We start from the raw sequence: 23268 nt of genomic DNA, 5'->3' as shown, positions 1-23268 counted from the left end.
TGCGGTGTAAAAGGCGTCAACGCTTGGAGGTTTATCTGAACTATAAAACTCGCGGTCGACATAATTGTGCACTAACGTGTCCTTATTAAGGATAAAGTGTCCTTCGTATTAATTTTAACCAAGTTAACAGGTGGTCTCGGAAACCAGAGACGGACAAAAATAAACGAGTCTGAACGCGCTGCGCGTCTTGACGTCACGATTTTGCGTCGTGTTGATGTTTTGGTTGCGAGCCAGAGATCAATCAGCTGATGGTGAGTGTTTGTGGGTTTGTGTGGAGTACTTCGGATTACGGCTTGCTTCAAACCACCATTGAGTCCTCGTTGTGAGCGACAGCCCAAGGTGAGTCCGGACCCCCTACAGACATGATGCGTTGTTTGTATCAATTTGATTAGTGGGTCATGGAATGAGTTTCCTCGCTTGGGACTATCGAGCTTTTGATTTTATATCGAAACATTACAATTTAGAGAATATATATATATATATATGTATGTATGTATAACACACACACACACACACACACACACACACACACACACACACACACACACACACACACACACACGTATATCTCACACACACACACACACACACACACACACACACACACACACACGTATATCTCACTCACACACACACACACACACACACACACACACACACACGTATGTATATCTCACTCTCACACACACACACACACACACACACACACACACACACACGTATGTATATCTCACTCTCACACACACACACACACACACACACGTATGTATATCTCACTCTCACACACACACACGTATGTATATCTCACTCTCACACACACACACACACACGTATGTATATCTCACTCTCACACACACACACACACACGTATGTATATCTCACTCTCACACACACACACACACACACACGTATGTATATCTCACTCTCACACACACACACACACGTATGTATATCTCACTCTCACACACACACACACGTATGTATATCTCACTCTCACACACACACACACACGTATGTATATCTCACTCTCACACACACACACACACGTATGTATATCTCACTCTCTCACACACACACACACACACACACACACACACACACACACACACACACACACACGTATGTATCTCTCACTCTCTCACACACACACACACACACACACACACACGTATGTATCTCTCACTCTCTCACACACACACACACACACACACACACACACACACACACACACACGCATGTATATCACACACACACACACACACACACACGTAGGTATATCACACACACACACACACACACACACACACACACGTATGTATATCACACACACACACACACACACGTATGTATAACACACACACACACACACACACGTATGTATATCACACACACACACACACGTATGTATATATCACACACACACACACACACAAACGTATGTATATATCACACACACACACACACACGTATGTATATATCACACACACACACACGTATGTATATCACACACACACACACACACACGTATGTATATATCACACACACACACACGTATGTATATCACACACACACACACACGTATGTATATCACACACACACACACGTATGTATATCTCACTCTCTCACACACACACACACACACACACACACACGTATGTATATCACACACACACACACACACACACACACACGTATGTATATCACACACACACACACACACACACACACACACGTATGTATATCACACACACACACACACACACACACGTATGTATATCTCACACACACACACACACACACGTATGTATATCACACACACACACACACACACACGTATGTATATCACACACACACGTATGTATATCACACACACACACGTATGTATATCACACACACACACGTATGTATATCACACACACACGTATGTATATCACACACACACACGTATGTATATCACACACACACACGTATGTATATCACACACACACACGTATGTATATCACACACACACACACACACACGTATGTATATCACACACACACACACACGTATGTATATCACACACACACACACGTATGTATATCACACACACACACACACGTATGTATATCACACACACACACGTATGTATATCACACACACACACGTATGTATATCACACACACACACACACGTATGTATATCACACACACACACACACACGTATGTATATCACACACACACGTATGTATATCACACACACACGTATGTATATCACACACACACACACACGTATGTATATCACACACACACACACACACACGTATGTATATCACACACACACACACACACACACACACACGTATGTATATCACACACACACACACGTATGTATATCACACACACACACACACACACGTATGTATATCACACACACACACGTATGTATATCACACACACACACGTATGTATATCACACACACACACACGTATGTATATCACACACACACACACACACACGTATGTATATCACACACACACACGTATGTATATCACACACACACACACACGTATGTATATCACACACACACACGTATGTATATCACACACACACACGTACACACACACACGTATGTATATCACTCACACACACACACACACACACACACACACACACACACACACACACACACACACACACACACACACACACACACACACACACACACACAACCTTGTACAGGGATTGTATCGGTTGATGAATACATTACAATTTTGCGTTATAATTTCCGATATTCTCAAAAAAAATTTTTTTTTTAATTCCTGATGGCTGTGTGTGTGTGTGTGTGCGTGTGTGCGTGTGTGCGTGTGTGCGTGCGTGCGTGCGTGCGTGCACTCTTGAAGGAGCTTGTACTGTACATACTCGTATCGGCACTTCCACCTGGTCCACCATCGGTAGAGCAATGAAGTGATACTTTCTTCTGGACCACACTGTGCACTTGAAAAAATTGGGACGCACTTACTGTCACACCATATTTGTCCTTGCTTGACGACACTAAAGTTTTTGTGATGTAAAGCACCAAGTAATCATTTTTGAGGTTTTTATTTAAAAAAAATATATATATATATAGAAATACCGGGCGTAGTGGCGTGCGCCTGTAATCCAGCTACTCGGAGGCTTGGGTTGGAGGATCGCTTGAGGACGGGAGCCCTGCGCTGGGCCGTGCGTGCTATGAGAGGGTGTCGGGCAGCCCAGAATCATGGCGAAACCCAATCCTTATCCCTGTGTCGTAAGAGGCGACCAGGGTTGCGTCAGGAAGGGCATCCAGTGTAAAACCTGTGCCAAATAAGTATGCGGATCATAACGGATGATCCGCTGTGGCGACCCCTAATGGGAGCAGCCGAAAGACGAACAACAACATATATATATATATATATATATATATATATATATATATATATATATATATATATATATATATATATATATATATATATACACATACAAAACCAACCCACATCTTTCACCTAATCAATTAAATCCAGGTGGCTAGCATTATACGGTACAGTATACATAAATTGACACCTCCCATGCTCTTCTGGCCAAAGAAGCTGCATAAAGCAACCAAGAAGGCCGACGCAAGGTAAGCCCATTACTGTTTCAAACCCATCCCAGAGTTGTTGCGGGGCCGGGACGTTGGCTGCGGTCTGTCCGCTGCATGGAGCCGCAAGTAGGCTCACCGATCGCCCATAATTCAGATCGTCGCCCCGGATAAGTCCGGAGTCGACGGGTCCTTGTTTTGGACTGTGAAGCGTCAATATTTCCACCATGTGGTACAGGGTTATTTGCCAAATGTTCAAAATACCGAGAGACCACATGGCGATCTACCGAGTCTTCACACCCTCGGCAGAACCCATACCGAAACAAGCCGCTAAGTGCGCTCGTTCCGTGTGTGATTCCGAATGGTTTAATCGCCAAGAACCGCCGGTCCCAATTATCCTGTTACAACGGCAATGGCCAGCTAATCCCTCACACAGTCGGGGAAGTTGAGCAACATGTTTCTGCAGGGGCTCCGCCCCCCCCCCCCCTCTGACGTCAGCCAGAGCGCGGTGAAGGAAGCAAAGTAACGGTGAGGGCGATGCGATGTCATTGGAATTGATGTCGGTAGTGTAAAAATAAACGAAAGGAAAACCTGACTATTAAAATAACTCCACAGCGCAGGAACATTTAATTACCCATTAGACTTGGGTCGGGACCCTAACTGGCAACATGTACTTACCGATATAACTGACCAAAAGGACCTGTATGTGGTGTGCTCATGGCTTCCAGATTCGCAACACTGATACTTTCTTCTGGACCACACTGTGCACTTGAAAAAATTGGGACACACTTATTGTCACACCATATTTGTCCTTGCTTGACGACACTAAAGTTTTTGTGATTTAAAGCACCAAGTAATCATTTTTGAGGTTTTCAATAAAAAACATGTATATGTATATATATATATATATATATATATATATATATATATATATATAGCCTGGTGTTGGCTTAGTGGTTAGAGTGGTGGCTTGGGATCCCAGGGTCCTGAGTTCAAGCCCCGTTGGCTGCTGAATTAACACCAGGGGGTTGACTCAGCCTGTCATCCTTCCGAGGTTGGTGAAATGAGTACCAGTGTACTGGTCCCGGTGTATGCCCCGGTAAGAATAGGTGTACCATATCCCTGTGTGTCGTAAGAGGCGACCAGGGTTGGCGTCAGGAAGGGCATCCGGCCATAAAACATTACCTCAAGAAAAAGCCCAACCCCTACACAGCAGGGAAAAATGGCTGTAAAACGGTCATATATATATTGTTGCGGATTCGCGCCCGCCGGCGTGCGAACGGCCACGTAACTCGAATCGCGGCACGTCGCCCACCGGACGGACAATCCAGTCGTGACCCTCTCGGACTAACGCCGGGAACCAGTCACGGGTGGACCTTTCGGTCTCACCGCGATCGAGCCAATCAGCCCCCGCGTGGGATAGGGTTGCTCGCCGAATTCGACCTACCTAATTACCCACGCGGAGGGTAGACCGGGCGATCGCACCTCGCCGCAGGTCGACTTCGGACACGGGCCACTTAAGCGACCCGTTCCGTACTATCAGAATAACCGAGCGGTGTTATCGTCGACCTCGACGGTTCGATTAATTATCGGGCGTATTCAGCCCACTACCAACCCTTTACGTGAAGAAAGATGGGGATTCAATAGAGGAAAAGACGAAGCGAAGCGGGAGAACAGTTCAATAATAGCACATTTATTCGCGGCACACGGGAAGCACACATTCAATTCCACCAAAAGCACACAGAAAAGACACAATTCCATTTACACAAAAAGCAAATATAAAAGCGAAAACACAATGCAGAGCTAATACCGACTACCGAGCACACGGCAACACTTATAAAATTCTACTTCACAGACGGCGCCGACAACACATACCCAAAACCAAGGAAAGAATACCCTCAAGGATGAGGCGGGCCTGAGGCCGAGACCGGGTCGCGCCTACCCGTCTGGTGATGAGACGCGGAGCGGCGATGGCGCCTCAACTCCGCGGGCCTCGCGGACAGTGTCTGGCAGGGGGTGGGAAAGGGGCCCCTTGGTCGCACTATCTCAGCGCGGGGGGAAACAGGAGGGGGTTGCTGATGCTCGGGGTATAGAGGATCTTTATTATCCCTGGTGTGCGTCTCCACCTCGGCCAGGTCGCGCTGTCGGCCTCCCTCGGGTGCAGCTCCCTGCACGACGCGAGCACCCCCTCGTCTGGTGTCGCCGCCTTTCCACAGCTCGTCCCCTCCGTTCCGACTCCAACGCACACGACGAGCAGCTCCACCGCCCGCGAAGTCTTGACCCTCTGCTTCCGACTCTCCTACTCTCCGCCTCTGGACTCTCCGACTCTCCTGACTGACGAACACGGTCCTTTTATCCCCCCGTAGCTTCGCCTTTGACCCCCTCCCTTTGACCTTTCACCTCGCTCCCCATTGGCCCGAGAAAAAGTGGGCGTAAAGGCTTTTTGATCCACAAATTTGCATATATCGATCGTCCTGGAGGCGGGGCCAAATCGCCCCTCGCTCACCGATTGGACGGCAAAAAGTGGGCGTGTGTCGTTTTTGATCCGTTTTTGAAGCACAAAATCCATGATTTTGTACACGCTGTTCGACGCGCGCTCTGCACGAGTCCAACACCGGTACCCACAGCGGGGCAAGAACGGTGGCGATGCTACGGTTGCGAGGTGTGACGGGAAGGTCGTGGCGGTTGTGGTGAAGCGGCGTTGTGGTTGGTGGTTGATGTTGTGGTTGTGGTGGTAATCATGGCGGTTGGTCCAAAATAAAGATAGTAAAAGAAAAACGGCTATCCTGAAGAGTCGCAGCACGCATGAATAACATTTATTCCCACTAGACAACGGGTTTGGGCCTAACTACACATGCACTTACCGAGATACCTCACCTAAGGGACCTGAATGGTGGTTTGCGAATTTGGTAACCACAACACTACCCCCTCCCCTTTTTACAGACTCGTCCCGAGTCGTCAAATTTTCGTGTGCCATCATGTGTAGTTTTCCCCTAGTACATTTTACCTACGGATCCCTGAGTGCGACATTCATGGTATTCGTGTCCCCAAAATAAATAACCTGAGGGCTGCGTAACTATCTAAACAAACTCACTCACACGGACGACTTAAATAAAATTGCCGGCGCTAGACAGACATGCCGGGGGCGCACTCATATTTACAGTACATCTTAACCTTAACTTACAAATTTTACACTAAACCATGGCCCAGGATCATTGAACTCTGCAAAAGAAAAGCAGTTAGCAGGGAGCCAGGCTGCCCGCATGCAGTCTCTGGCTCAAAACAATGCAGGTGACAGGGAACGTGGCTGGCTGCTCACACGCAGTCCAAGGCCTTCCCTTTTGAACTGAACACTGTGAACCACAACGGTGCATGGGCTGCACAAACGTAGTCTCCGTGCCAGCTCAAGTGGCACACGCAATGAACACAACGAATGGATGCATGAACACAAACACGGTGCACGGGCCGCCACTGCAGGCCCGTGTTGTAGCTGCCAACAGGGCAGTTCTCGCAGCTTGCAAACTGTTGCCTTGCGGATCCTGGCGCACATGGCAATGAACAGGGGGGGGGGGCAAAGCAAAAATTGAATGGGGCTGGTGAACCTGGGCAGTGGGCATGGCATGGCAAAGGCAGCAGGCAAACACAGCCCGCAGAAGAAGGCCGCTGCAGGCAAACACAGCCGGCAGACGAACTGGCCGGCACAGGCCTTGAAGAAACACAGCCAGCAGATGAACTGGCCGGCACAGGCCTTGCAGCACACAGCTGCCGATGAAGTTGGCCGGCCTCCGCCTTGAAGCAAAACACGGCCAGCCGATGAAGTTGGCCAGCCTTTGCCGTTCAATGGAGGTTGGTGGAGGGAGTGCGGTGGTGCTGGCCACTTGGAAGTCGGGCTCGGACCTACCTACCTGTCTCCCTCCCAACCTATCGCCTTTGCCTGTCACTGTACATACCCACTCCCTTAATTTGTCAAACCCCAATTTAGCCCCAACTTATTTTTTTGTTGTTTTTATTCTTACTTCCCCACTATAAATCGTCCCCTAACCCCCTTTATCGTCCTTGTTCGGCTAACCTATCCTGTCACCTAGCCTACTCCCAACCCTACTAGCGTCCTGTGCCGAGGCCCAACTCAAGCCTCAGAATGGCCTCCCCAGAGTTCGGCGATCTAACCCAAAGTGGGTCCAGCGGCCCACAACGAGAGCGAGGGGATGGATGGTGCGGAGGGGTACATCTCCTAATCTACCCTAACCATTTAACTGTTAAACTACCCCGGGGCTTTCAACAAGCGCCTCTCGCTTAAACTATTGGTTCTATAAACCCAGATTCCCGTCGCCTGTGTTGGTGTCCTCACAATTTCGGGCCTCGCCCCCCAATTTTCTCTCCGTGCCCTCACACGGTCTCCTGGCTGGGACACGTGGCTCCCTTTGGCAGGCACGACCCTCTGCCGAATCTCCCGCTATGGCACCCCCGGGCACTACACTGCCTCCGAGCCTACCAGCTCCCTAACACCGGGGAGTGCCCCTCATGGCACCTCCCCTGAAACGCACACGTGGCAGGCCGGCCTCCCGGGCCCCTTTCCGAGGGTCACCCGTGCCCACAACACTGCCCACGCGGCTAATGGCGCCCCGGGCCCCCGCACCAAGCAGGCGCACCCGTGCCCACTACTCTATCCCGGCCCCCCATGGGCCCATGGCCTACCGCGGCCGACTAGCCTGGTGCCCGGGGTACCCACTCAGCGATACTCACCTTTCGCAGCCACGCTCCCAAGCCCATCAACAGGGCTCCTGCACCCCTCCAAATGGGTTTCGAGCCTACATTCCCACCAACAGCAAAACGACCTCCATTTTTCAATTTGACTAACCCAGCTAACTCACTTTACTCTGACCCCGGGGTCCCTTGGGCGGGAGTCACTCCTCCCCCCAATCACTCATCGCACCATGCATTCCCCATTCACTCCACACACACAGACCCGCTGGCCTCACTCACTCAACATGTCTTCACCTCATTACTCACCAACTCTTCAACACACACACCACTGAACTCTGCCATCCTTCTATCTACATCCCCTAACTAACTCGTGCTCCCACGTCGTCCCTTAAACTACAGCACGTTCCATTTAACACTACGTAGCTAAACTACGTCAACTCGACACACTCACAAGTCTGTCACTGTCTCCAAATCATCCCATTAATTATTTCCATACCTAAATCTCGCTATCATCCCTCTACCTAATCCATTCCACGGACTCCATGAGGACTTACCCCTGCCCCATGAAGTCGGTCTAACTAAGCTAACCCTTCCCCCTAACTAGTTTCCATCCTGTGCCCCGGTAAGGTGGTCTTCCACCCCTTGCCCAGGAATCCTCTGCACCCGAAAGTGAGGCTTACTGTTTTTTTTTTTTTGTTGTTTTTTTTCCATGCGCAGCACCTGCGCGGCAACTCAGAGCTCGCGCACTTTGCACCTGCCCGTGACGTCATGCAGCTGCACGTGTTCCTCGTCCCTCCTTGGACGGTACCATCCGGCAGAGATACCCCTCCTGCCGGATTCCAACCCCACGTGCAGCCATGGCGTCACCGTGCGCATAAAAAAAAAACACAAGCCCCACGTCTCGAGGGGTTCCCCACGCGAACACATGTGCTTTGCCCGTTGGAGCTTAACACACACGATCGCGTGGAGAACCCGTCCGGTCCAAATCCGTTTACCTGCCTAAACTTTGTCCGTCCGCGGGATCGGCAAATCCACCGCGTGCGTTTCCGGACCGGGACTTCACTCTCGCAAGCGAGCACGTGGTGGTCTCGTGCGTTGCACAGCACGAACCTCGTGCTCACTGCTGGGTGAACCCGGCACGGTCCCCGAAACAGCTACAGCCGCTACCCGGCTTTCTTTCCTCTGTCGCCGTCTCCGTCTCCATTCCACACACGCATACCTGCGTGTTACGACGCACACAGTCCACACCATTACATTCACACCGGGAGACGCGGCTGCGTGCTCCCGCATGCCAACCGACATCTCCCTCACATACCGCTCTCTCACACACACGGTCTCCCTTGCATACGGCCGTTCACTCACGCGTGCGGGGGCACTCATCCGCGGTGCCTCACTCGCACTCCGTGCCTCATCCACACACGCGGGGGCACTCACCCGCGGTGCCTCATCCACACACCGTTCCTCACTCATACACGCGGGGGAACTCAACCGCTGTGCCTCATCCACACACCGTGCCTCACTCACACACGCGGGGGCACACACCCGCGGTGCCTCACTCACACACACGGCGACACTCATACACGGTGCCTCATCCACACACGCGGGGGCACTCAACCGCGGTTCCTCAACCACACTGGCCGTTTCATCCACACACACGGCCTCTTCCACACACGGCGTGCTGGGAAGCACGCACTCCGGCACCATCGCCACCACACCACTCACACACGGGGTCGCTTCCACACACGGGGACGCACTCACACCTTGCACCACACACACAGGGACAACCACACTGGGGATTCGTGTCCCCACAAGGGTCTCCGGGGCCTCTATACCCCCCAAGCTCTCCGTGCACCTGTCCACAGCACTCCTCCCCTCAACCTCGCAAAGCACGACCGAACTCACCTGGTCGTGACTCACCTCAAGGGGGCATACTCCCTCCCCTCGTTCCTGGAGGAGGCCATCCAGGTGCTCGCACTGGGTCCCTACACGCTCCGCGAGCTCACCCCCATTATCCTCCACTACCTCCGTGTGTGTGTGCGCGTCACTTACCCCGTCCTCACCGTGCAGTCTCTCCTCTATCGTTCCCTTCCCGGCTACCGTCACTGCCAACTCTTCACCCTTTACCTCCCTTGTCTCAACTATTATTATTTCCTTTGTCGTCACCTCGTGTCTCGTCTCACACGTTTTGGTCTCCCCATTTAATTTTTCCCTTTTGGTCACCGTCGATTCCTCTGTCACGACCCTCGCCGAACACGCCCCCCGAATTATTTTTTTACCCGCCTCCACCGCGGGCCTGTCAGCCGTTGCACCCCCTTCCTGCTCGTTCGTTCCTACACGTGGAGTCGCCATTCCCAGCTCCCTGGTCACGGCCTTCATGCCCGCCTGCAGGCATCGGCCCATGTTCTGCGTCTCACCCCGTAGCTCTTTCATTTCCTCCTTCATGTTTGTTTCCATTCCGTTCATTTGTTGTGTATTCGCATCCAATTTTTGTGTATTCGCATCCATCTTTTCGTTCATGCCTTTCATTTCGTTTTTCATATTCGCATCCATTTTTTCGATCATTTGTTTGTTCATGCCTTTCATTTCGTTTGTATTTGCATCCATTTTTTCGATCATTTTCGCATTCATCTTTTCGTTCATTGCCGCCAGCATGGCGCATAGCTGGGCCATGTTGGATGCACTCAGCTGAGCCGTTTCGGCAAGGGTTGGGGAAGGGTTTTGGTGGAGAGGGGGGGGGAGGTGTCATACACCGCGGCCGCTGCCGCACCCACCTCGGGCCCTGGGTTCAGTTGGGCGAGTCCGTGTTCCTGCACAATCAACATTTCCTGCTCGGGGATTCCATCCTGGACCATGGATTCTACACATTCTACATCCATTTCTAATACCCCCGGCTCCCGCTCGCCTTGATACGCCATCTTGCTTCTCTTAAAGGGTTAATTTGAATCGCTCGTAATTTGGAGGGAATCGGGGGTCGCTTCTCTCACCCCTGGACCGATTCCCGTGAATTTAATTGGAGACAGGAGAGCCCGTTTTCCTGTTCTCCGATACCAGTGCCGCGAGGAGGGCGATGAATTTGTATCGCACGACCTGACACCAGTGTTGCGGCATTCGCGCCCGCCGGCGTGTGAACAGCCACGTAACTCGAATCGCGGCACGTCGCCCACCGGACGGACAATCCAGTCGTGACGCTCTCGGACTAACGCCGGTAACCAGTCACGGGTGGACCTTTCGGTCTCACCGCGATCGAGCCAATCAGCCCCCGCGTGGGATAGGGTTGCTCGCCGAATTCGACCTACCTAAGTACCCACGCGGAGGGTAGACCGGGCGATCGCACCTCGCCGCAGGTCGACTTCGGACACGGGCCACTTAAGCGACCCGTTCCGTACTATCAGAATAACCGAGCGGTGTTATCGTCGACCTCGACGGTTCGATTAATTATCGGGCGTATTCAGCCCACTACCAACCCTTTACGTGAAGAAAGATGGGGATTCAATAGAGGAAAAGAAGAAGCGAAGCGGGAGAACAGTTCAATAATAGCACATTTATTCGCGGCACACGGGAAGCACACATTCAATTCCACCAAAAGCACACAGAAAAGACACAATTCCATTTACACAAAAAGCAAATATAAAAGCGAAAACACAATGCAGAGCTAATACCGACTACCGAGCACACGGCAACACTTATACAATTCTACTTCACAGACGGCGCCGACAACACATACCCAAAACCAAGGAAAGAATACCCTCAAGGATGAGGCGGGCCTGAGGCCGAGACCGGGTCGCGCCTACCCGTCTGGTGATGAGACGCGGAGCGGCGATGGCGCCTCAACTCCGCGGGCCTCGCGGACAGTGTCTGGCAGGGGGTGGGAAAGGGGCCCCCTTGGTCGCACTATCTCAGCGCGGGGGGAAACAGGAGGGGGTTGCTGATGCTCGGGGTATAGAGGATCTTTATTATCCCTGGTGTGCGTCTCCACCTCGGCCAGGTCGCGCTGTCGGCCTCCCTCGGGTGCAGCTCCCTGCACGACGCGAGCACCCCCTCGTCTGGTGTCGCCGCCTTTCCACAGCTCGTCCCCTCCGTTCCGACTCCAACGCACACGGCGAGCAGCTCCACCGCCCGCGAAGTCTTGACCCTCTGCTTCCGACTCTCCTACTCTCCGCCTCTGGACTCTCCGACTCTCCTGACTGACGAACACGGTCCTTTTATCCCCCCGTAGCTTCGCCTTTGACCCCCTCCCTTTGACCTTTCACCTCGCTCCCCATTGGCCCGAGAAAAAGTGGGCGTGAAGGCTTTTTGATCCACAAATTTGCATATATCGATCGTCCTGGAGGCGGGGCCAAATCGCCCCTCGCTCACCGATTGGACGGCAAAAAGTGGGCGTGTGTCGTTTTTGATCCGTTTTTGAAGCACAAAATCCGTGATTTTGTACACGCTGTTCGACGCGCGCTCTGCACGAGTCCAACACCGGTACCCACAGCGGGGCAAGAACGGTGGCGATGCTACGGTTGCGAGGTGTGACGGGAAGGTCGTGGCGGTTGTGGTGAAGCGGCGTTGTGGTTGGTGGTTGACGTTGTGGTTATGGTGGTAATCATGGCGGTTGGTCCAAAATAAAGATAGTAAAAGAAAAACGGCTATCCTGAAGAGTCGCAGCACGCATGAATAACATTTATTCCCACTAGACAACGGGTTTGGGCCTAACTACACATGCACTTACCGAGATACCTCACCTAAGGGACCTGAATGGTGGTTTGCGAATTTGGTAACCACAACAACATGTATATATATATATATATATATATATATATATATATATATATATATATATATATATATATATATATATATATATATATATATATATATATATTGTTGTGAATTCGCGCCCGCCGGCGTGCGAACAGCCTCGTAACTCGAATCGCGGCACGTCGCCCATCGGGCGGACAATTCTGTCGTGACCCTCTCGGACCAACGCCGGGAGCTAGTCACAGGTGGGCCTTTCAACCTCACCACAATCGTGCCAATCGGCCACCCGCGTAGGGTAGGGTTGTTCGCCAAACTCGCCCTACCTAAGTACCTACGCGAATGGTTAACCGGGCGATCGTACCTCGCCGCAGGTCGACTCCGGACACGAGCCGCTTGGGCGGCCTGTTCCGTACTATCGGGATAACCGAGCGGTGTTATCGTCGACCTGGACGGTTCAGATTAATTCCTGGGATGTTGAACCCACTACGAACCCCTTACGTGATGCAAGATAGAGATTCAAATAGAGAAAAGACGAAGCGAAACGGGCACAGTTCAACAAGCAAGCATTTTATTCACTGGACACACAGAAAGCACGTATATACAGCCATACAGAATACACAAAAAAGCAAAGGCAGGAAGAACAGTTGACACTGACCTAACGCGTACACACGGCAACACTCACACAGTTTTACTTCATAGACGGCGCCAACACACATTTACACAAAAGAAAAAGAAGGAAAAGCCACCCTCACAGACAAGGAGGCAGACAGGCCAAATGTGCGCGGGACCGAGAGGAGCGGCCAGGTCCGTGAGACCGGGGAGGTCTTACCCGCGTCCTCGTGACGCGTTGGCGGGCAAGCCGCAAAATGTTCGCGCCGCTGTTCCCCGACTCCGTACCCCTGGCGTGCTCGTTGGCACCACGTTTGGGGTGGGGGAGGAACGGGGCCCCCTTTGCACTATCTCAGCGTGGGGGAAGGGGAAATTGTTGATGCCCTGGGGGAGGGGAGTGGCTGGCTGGCTTGGGTCCCGCAACGAGACGAGCGATCCCCCACACCGCAACCTTGTCGCTGACCGCACCTTCTTGCCTCGGACCCGAGCTCCCTTGCCCCGACCCGCCGCCTGCAGCTCCACCGCACGCACTCCACTTCTTCCAGCTCAACTCTCAACTCCGCCCCACGCTCCACGTTCCACGCTCCTCGCTCAACGTTTTGAGTCGCCTTCCGCTCGCATCTTTATAGCTCTCAGGAGGCGCCGATATGCAAATTCCCGGATCCAAACGCGATTGGAGGCGGGGCCACACCGCCCCCCCCCCCGGTCAGCCATTGGTCGGGCAAAAATGGGCGTGAACCTCCCCTGATCCTAAAATTTGCATAGACGGACATAAACGGAATTCACCTACACGCGCCTGGAGGTGGGGCCAAGCCGCCTCGCGCTTGCCCATTGGATGGAGGAGAAGTGGGCGTGAAGCATTCCTGATCCGCGGACGCGTTCGGCCTCCACTGCCGAACAGCTCCGGGAACACGATGTTTGGTGTTGACTGGTGGTGTTTGGGAATGGCCTTAGAAGCGATGATGTGGGATGAAATTGTGAAGGTAAAGGTGAAGGTGGTGGTGCTTGCGAATGGTTGTGGTGGAGGTGGCGTTGTTGTAGTGTGGTTGGCGCTGTGGTGGGGATGACGTGGTTGTTGAGATGCTGTTTGTTTGAAATTATAGATAGAACAGAAAAATGGCTAACTCAAAGCGTCGCAGCCCGGATGGATCGCATAAATTCCTTCTATACAACTGGTTTGGGCTAACTACACATGCACTTACAGAGATATCTCACCTGAGGGCCCTTTATGGTGTAATGCGAATTTCCACAACCATAACAATATATATTCTTATATATATATATATACTGTTACGGCTGTGGAAATTCGCAGAACACCATAAAGGTTCCTTAGATTAGCTATGCCGATAAGTGAGGGTTCAGATAGCTTTCCCCACCGTTGTTTAGACGGAATTCTTCGTGTACACCGGGCTGTGACCCTTTGAGATAGTGTTTTTCTTTCTCTATCGTTATTTTGGACCGACAGAGCATGCTACGACCCTTTTTGCGCCAAAAAGGAGTCCGAGAACGCGGGGTAAAGTCCAACAAGGAAACCTGTGCTAGTGTGGGGGTTTTCACACCCCTCTGCGGTGCCAAGGCTGGCACGAGAAGTGGCGAGGCAGCTGGATAGCCTCCTGCAGGAACGAGGGGAGGGAATATGCCCCCTTGAAGCGGTTCACGATCAGGTGGGTCCGGTCGAGCTTCGTGGAGTTGAGGGGGTGAGTGCTGTTGACTGGTGCACGGAGAGCTTGGGGGGTATAGAGGCCCCGGAAACCCTCTGGGTGGCACGAATCCCCAGTGTGGTCCCGGTGTGTGTGGTGTCAAAATGTGTGTATACGAGCGTGGTGAAATGCGTGCTGCAACGCACACATAGCGTGGGTGCATGGGCGTGTGTGAGAGCGACCGCGTGTGTGACAGAGACCCCGTGTGTGGATGAGACCCTGAGTGGGAGTGAAACCCCCTGTGTGAGTGGACCCACGTGTGCGAGTGAGCGGCCGTGTGTGAATGGGACAGTGTGTGTGATATGGCGGTACGTGAGGGAGATGACAGTCAGCATGCGGGAGAACGCAACCGCATGCCCGAGTGTGAGTGCCATCTTTGGAATAAACTTCCTCAAATCCTCAACTGCCTTCTTCCTTGTCTCTTGTCCCCCCTCTCCCCCAGCACCACAGAGCCTTTTCTCCTCCTCATTTGGCCCCCTCCCCTCACTATTCTGCAATACCCCACACTCTTTCAACAACCCTCCTTACCTCCCCCCCTCGTCCCTTGTCCTACCCTCCCCCTCCCCCTCCACCTCCTGCACCCAAAGCCTCCTCCCCTACCTCTTCATTAAAAGTGTGGACCTCAAATATCTGGGGCCTTCGCTCAAACCTTTCAGATCTTTCCATACAGGTTGCCACTGACAAACCAGACATTATCTGCCTAACAGAAACTTTCCTCTCCCAAGACGTGTCTGACTCCCAAGTATCTCTCCCCGGTTACTCCCTCTTACGGTATGACAGACCTGAGCCTCGTCCTGGTGGAGGTGTTGCTCTCTTCATCAAAGACTCTATTCCTCACTCTCCATGCACTGCTCTCACTCCCCCACACTCCCAGGAATACCTCTGGCTTTGGCTTCCCCTCCACTCCCACCTCATGTTTATATGTGTACTGTACCGTCCACCGAACAGTGATTACTCCATCTACACCTCACTATCCGAAAACATGGACCATCTTCTATCTTCTCATCCAAACTCTCTCTTCCTCTTATGTGGTGACTTCAATTGTCATCACGCCAGTTGGCTAGGTGTGGGTACCTCTCTCACCTGCCATGGCACCTCAGCAAAAGCTTTCTGCGACTCATTGGGACTGACTCAATCGGTCAACTTCCCGACCCGGATCTCAAACAATGGTACTCCATCTCTTCTGGATCTGATTTTGACAAATTTCCCTGACAATATCTCCTGCTCTTCCTTCGCTCCAATTGGTTCTTCTGACCACGTCCTTGTTAAAGTGGACATCTCTCTGGCTGTTATCAGAGAACCACCTCACCGCCGTCGAGTCTGGCATTTCACTCAAGCCGACTGGCAGGGTCTCCAAGAAGCCCTCACAGACTGGTCTCCTATCTCTACTTTCTCCAACATCAACTCATCCTGGGAATTCTTTCAAAGAAACTTGCTCTCCCTAATGCACAGATGTATCCCCTCTAATCTTCAGTTGTCGTACCCTTCCTCCCGCCCATGGTTCACTGAAGCTTGTGGTGAGGCAGTTGTCCTGAAACAACTTGCCTTTGCCTCATGGAAAGCAAACCCAACTGAGGGTAATCTCAGTTCCTTCCATAAAGCTCGGAACAAGTGTGTATCTACCCTCAGGAGAGCCAGAAAACAACATCTTTCGCATCTCAAGTCTGAACTCTCAAACCTCTCTCCCTCCTCAAAATCGTAGTGGCGTCTAATCAAATCTGTTTCTGGTGTATGTTCCCCCTCCATCCCCTCCCTCACCTCAAATGGCTGCACTGCTGATACCGCACGTGAAAAAGTTGAATGTCTAAACTCGGTGTATGCAGCTAAATCTTGTGTCCAAAACCCTTCACTTTCTCTACCCACCTTACCTAGTCGCACCCAACTGTCCCTGGACTCTGTGTCCTTTTCTCCTGACAAGGGGGAGAGCTTGCTGTCAAACCTCGACTCAGATTCTGCAACCGGTCCAGATGGCATCAGCCCACGTGTCCTAAAAACCTGCTCTTCTGCTCTTGCTCATCGTCTCTCTGTTCTATTCACCCTCTCATTTGCTCAAGGCCATCTGCCATCTGCTTGGAAATCAGCAAACATCACTGCCCTGCATAAAAAAAGGTGCAAACACAGATCTCTTCAACTACAGACCAATCAGCCTTCTCCCAATCATCAGCAAGGTTATGGAATCCATCATCGCTTCAGACATGAAATCCTTCCTCTTCTCCAATGACTTGATTTCCAATCATCAATTTGGTTTCAGACAAGGTCACTCTACGCTGGATATGCTGCTTCTGCTCTCCCATCAATGGATGGAGGTCCTCAATGCCAGATAGGAAATCCGAGCCGTATCCCTGGACATATCACGTGCTTTTGACACAGTCTGGCACCCTGCACTACTCACCAAACTCTCTTCCCATGGTATTCAAGGCCATCTCCACTCATGGCTCGCAGACTTCCTCTCCTGTCGCAGTCAACGTGTGGCCCTAAATGGAGTTCTTTCATCCCCTCTTCCTGTGCAGGCTGGAGTTCCTCAAGGTAGCATTCTGGGCCCTGTTCTTTTTCTGGTTTTCATCAATGATCTCTCAGACTCTCTGGAAAATCCTCTATTTCTCTTTGCCGACGACTCCACCCTCTGCCGTACCATCCGACATCCCTCAGACCGGCAAGCAGCAGCTTCTTCGCTCACTGCAGATCTGGATAAAATCACAAACTGGTCCAACACATGGAACATGTCTTTCAATCCAGACAAATCTCACACTCACTATGTCTCTTCGAAAGGACCGTTTAGAGAACCCCCCCATCCTCTTTCTCAACAATCCTCTGGAAGAAGTCTTTTCTTTCAAGCTTCTGGGTCTCACTATCTGCCATGACCTTTCCTGGGAAAGTCACATTTCCAACCTCGCCTCAAAAGCCAGTCGCCGACTGGGAATCCTCCGTCGTGCAAAGTCCTTCCTCGGCCCTCTTGAGCTCCTGACCACTTACAAAGCTTTTGTCCATAGCCTGATGAGTACTGCTCTCCCCTCTGGGCTGGTGCTCCTGCCTCCCACCTTTCTCGGCTTCACGCTGTCGAAACCAGGGCATTTAAGATCATCGGCATCTCCCGCAATGAAGCTGAGTCTTTGGGCCTCTCACTCTCTCACCGCAGGTTGGTCGGTGGTCTCTCTGTCTTCTACCGACTCCTCTCCAGCCTTGCCCCCCCCTGCTCTCTCTGCGATTTGTCCCCACCACATTTCCACAGGGCGCTCAAGGTCCGCCAACAACCCCCTTCTGGTAAAACTACCAAAATCACGAATCGCTGCTCATCTTCACTCTTTCATTCCTCTTTTTTCCCGCCTTTGGAATAAACTTCCTCACTCTATTCTTTCCCATTCTTCCCTCCAGGCTTTCAAAACAGCTGTTCACCACCACCTCTTATCTTCCCCCATCCAAATCCTTGATCTTTTCTACCCCCGATAATCCACCCAAGCCCACTTCCTTCAATTCCCCTGCTTTCCTTCCTGAAAGTCCCTGTAATGTCCATCTTCTCTTCGCCATGTTCCCCGTCCCATCCCCATCCCTCTCCCTTCCACAGTTCACCTAATGTGTCTGTTCCCCACTGTTTTGTCCCTTCCACTCCCGCCCCTCTTGTCTCATGCCTCCTTGCTGTGAGTTGTGTGTTAGCTCTCATACGAGCCTCGACCAAGGTATACAAAAAAAATATAAAAAATCTCAAGGTGTGTAAGCCAAGTGGCACGGGGGAGTTTGTGCACGAGAGTGTGACAGAGACGGAGCCTGACGGTGGACAAAGGCCGGGTAGCGGCTGTAGATGCATTGGGAACCATGCCGGGTTTGCACGGCAGCACGTGCAGGGTCCGTGCTGTGGTACGCACGAGGCCGCCACGTGCGCACTTGCAGGAGTGGAGCCCGGTCCGGAAACTCACGCGGTGGATTAGCCGATCCAGCGGATAGACAGAAGGTAGGCTGGACAACGGATTTGGACCTGATGGGTTCTCCACGCGAGCGTGTGTGTGAAGCTCCGACGGGCAGAGCACATGTGTTCGTGTGGGGAACCCCTCGAAACGCGAGGCTTGTTTTTTGAATGCGCAGGGTGACCTCATGGCTGCAAGTTGGGTTGGAATCCGGCAGGAGGGGTATCCCTGCCGGATGGTACCATCCAAGGAGGGACGAGGTGCACTAACAGCTGCCATGACGTCACGGGACTAAAAGAGTGCAGGTTGCGAGTTGCCGCGCTGGTGTGCGCATTTATTTAAAAAAAAAAAACAAGCCTCACTTCCGGTGAACAGGATTCCCTTGCAAGGGGTGGAAGACCCCCTTGGCCCGGGCACAGGATAGAACTAGTCAGGGGGAAGGGTTAGCTGAGCTCGACTCGCTCCATGGGGCAGGGATAAGTCCTCATGGGGCCCGTGGAATGGATTAGGTCGAGGGATGCAGTGAGATTTAGGATGGGAGATGGGAAATAATATTTGGAGACACTGACAGATTTTGAGTGTGTAGTGGGGACGTAGCTTTGCTACGTAGTGTTAAATGGAAGGTGCTGTCGTTTAAGGGATGACGAGGTAGTTAGGGGAGGCGGTCAGAAGAATGGCAGTGATCAGCGAGAGATCAGTTGAAGAGTGGAATAATGTACTTGATGAGTGAGTGAGGCCAGCGGGCTTGTGTGTATGGAGCGAATGTGTTATGCATGGTGCGATGAGTGATTGATTGGGCTGAGGAGTGATTCCCACCCAAGGGACCCCAGGGTCAGTATGAGGTGAGTTAGGGGGTTATTCAAATTGACAAAATGGAGGTCGTTTTGCTGTTGATGGGAATGTAGGCTCGATACCCATTTGGAGGGGTGCAGGAGCCCTGTTGACGGGCTGTGAGCGTGGCTACGAACGGTGAGTATCGCTTAGTGGGTACCCCGGGCACCGGTCTCGTAGGCCAAGGGTCCAGTGGGAGCCGGGATAGCATAGTGGGCACGGGTGCGCCCGCATGATGCCGGCGCCTGGGGTGCCATTGGCCACGTGGGCAGTGTCGTGGGCATGGGCACCCGGGGAAGGGACCCGGGGCACCAGCCCGCCACGTGAGCGTCGAGGGGGAGTCACCAGAGAGGGCACTCCCCAGTTTTAGGGAGCTGGTCAGCTCGGAGGCAGTGTAGTGCCTGGGGGTGCCATCGTCGGAGAATCGGCAGAGGGTAGTTCCTGCCGAGGGAGCCACGTGTCCCAGCCGTGAGACCGTGTGAGGGCACTGAAGGAAAATTGGGGGCATGGCCCGAAATTTGCGCGGACACCAACACAGGCGACGGGAATCTGGGTTGTTAGAACTGATAGTTTAAGCGAGAGGCGCTTGCTGAAAGCCCCGGGGTAGTTAAAAGTTAATTGTTAGGGTAGATTAGGAAGTGTACCCCTCCGCACCATCCATCCCTTCGTTCTTGTTGTAGGCCGCTGGACCCACCTTGGGTTGAGATCGCTGAGATCTGAGGAGGCCATGCTGAGGCTCAGATTGGGCCTCGACACAGGATGCCAGCTCTCCCTTATTCCCCCCGGGAAGGGAACGTAGGGGTTGGGAGTAGGCTTGGATGACGATAGGTTAGCCGGACAAAGACAATAAAGGGGGTTAGGGAGACGAATTTATGGTAGGGACAATAAAAAAAGAATAAAATAATACAAAAAAATAAGTTGGGACTTATTTTGTTTTGTTTGCAAACTAAGGGAGTGGGTATGGACAGAGACGGGCAAAGGCAATAGGTTGGGAGGGAGACAGTAGGGTAGATCTGAGCCCGCCTTCCGAGTGGCCAGCACCACCGCACTCCCTCCACGAACCTCCAGTACAAGGCAAGAGGCCAGCCAACTTCATCTGCCGGCTGTTTTGCTGCAAGGCCTGTGCCGGTCAGCTTCACCAATGGTCTTGTTTTGCCATGCCATGCCTCGTCTGCCTGCCGTTGCCATGACCCCATGCCTGTGGCCCTTGTTGTGCATTTGCCCCTGTCTGTTACCACGTGCGCCAGGATCATCGCGTGTACTGCAGGGACTGCCCTGTAGGCAGCCGCATCACGGGACTGCATTGGCAGCCTGTGCAAAGTAGTTTGCTGTGTCAGATTGTCGTGCATACTGCAGGGTACTGCAGGGACATTGCTTGTGAAATGTATCCCGTTCGTTGCGTCCTCTATTCCCCAATGAAAATGCCATCTTGCATTGCAGAATAATTAGTTGGGTTTTCAACACCCGCTAAGGAGAATAGGATCCGTCGAGGGCGGCGATAATACCCGCTCGGTTATCGCTGTCGAACGGAACGGACCGCTTAAGCGGTTCGTGTCCCAAGCCGACCTGCGGCGAGCTACGGCCCCTCGGTAGGTTACCCGCGCGAGTACTTAGGTATTTCGATATTCGGCGAGTGACCCTATTTCGTGCGGGTAGAATGCGGACTTGACTCTGGTGAGGTTAAACCCCCACCCGTGACTGGTTCCTGGCGATAGTTCCAGGAGGGTCACCACTGAATTGTCTATCCGGTGTGCGACGCGGCTGCTATTAGTGGAAAGCGGCCGATCGCACGCCGGCGGGCGCGAATTCGTAACTATACACACACACACACACACACACACACACACACACACACACACACACACACACACACACACACACACACACACACACACACACACACACACACACACACACACACACACACACACACACACACACACACACACACACACACACACACACACACACACACACACACACACACACACACACATCTTTCACCTAATCAATTAAACCCAGGTGGCTAGCATTATACGGTACAGTATACATAAATTGACACCTCCCATGCTCTTCTGGCCGAAGAAGTTGCATAAAGCAACCAAGAAGGACGACGCAAGGTAAGCCCATGACTGTTTCGAACCCATCCCAGAGTAACTCCACAGCTGTAAAGACGTTTACAAATAGTACACACATGAGAATCCCAATGCTACACCCCCCCCCTCAGCTGTCAGACTGGTTTCATCAGTGACAGCGTAGACAGAAATGCATACCAATGAGGCTCCCAAACATGAACCATGTGCCAACGTCAAAAGTGTGTATACATTCTACATATATGTATATATACATGAGCAAAAGCAGCCACCGCCAATTACCGGGAAATTTTAAGTTGCTCTATCAATTTAAATGATTTCATGGACTTTAAAAAGGTTAATTGTGTTGCACTCTTGGTTTCACTCTGAGCCAAAGCTCATACTTGTACATACTGTCCACAGCGAAATTGTGGTGCAACGTCGTGCGGCAGTGGTTCAATTTGTCTTACATGTGTGGAGAGTATTTTAGATTGTGTGTTACTCCATGAAAATCTGGATTAAAGCTGCTTTAATCCAGATGTTTGTGTTCATTTTAAAGATGATTGGAACAGACAATAAAAAAGTGAATGTTCAGATTTGCCTGAGTTCGCATATTTTCAAATACAACACAAGAAGCAGCCGCCATAAACAGGAGACAGATGAACGTATGGAAAGACACCACCGGTCAAATTATATAATTATACCAGTGGAGTATGCTTACACATTGTAAGCAATAACAAACCATGCTTCCCCATTGTCTTGGGTTGCTCACCTGCATTTATTTTTTTAATTACCTCTGCCCCGAAGATGAAGGAGGTTGTTTTAACCCCTTTCTGTCTGTTTGTCTGTGTTCAGGATATCTCGTACAGTTCTGGACGGATCTGGATGCAATTTTGTGGACAGGTTGTGTGTGTGACAAGGATGAAGTGATTAGATTTTGGTGAAGATCTGGATCCGACTCCTGGAATTTTTAAAAGTGATTCTTCACCATTGAGAGATCGGGTCAAAAACGATATATTGCACAATATCTCAAAGTTGTGGACGGATTCACATGAAACTTGGTGGACAGGTTTGGTGTGTGACAAGGAAGAATTGATTCGATTTTGGTGAAGATCTGGATACGAGAATT

At 51.6% G+C, this 23268-nt stretch overlaps 1 protein-coding gene across 1 annotated transcript in view; it reads left to right on the top strand.

Annotated features, from left to right (window-relative positions):
• Positions 1-258: 258 nt before the first annotated feature.
• LOC147028896 (FYVE and coiled-coil domain-containing protein 1-like) overlaps positions 259-23268 on the top strand; it is a 299989-nt gene continuing 276979 nt past the window's right edge. The window contains exon 1 of the mRNA XM_085879733.1: positions 259-339. The gene's annotated coding sequence lies outside the window, so the exon portion shown is untranslated. The remainder of the gene's footprint in view (positions 340-23268) is intronic.

The sequence above is a fragment of the Eptatretus burgeri genome, chromosome 4 (assembly GCF_056783735.1).
Source record: "Eptatretus burgeri isolate ZD-2024b chromosome 4, Ebu_testis_v1, whole genome shotgun sequence".
Classification (NCBI taxonomy): domain Eukaryota; kingdom Metazoa; phylum Chordata; class Myxini; order Myxiniformes; family Myxinidae; genus Eptatretus; species Eptatretus burgeri.
This window is presented reverse-complemented; position numbering and strand designations above follow the sequence as displayed.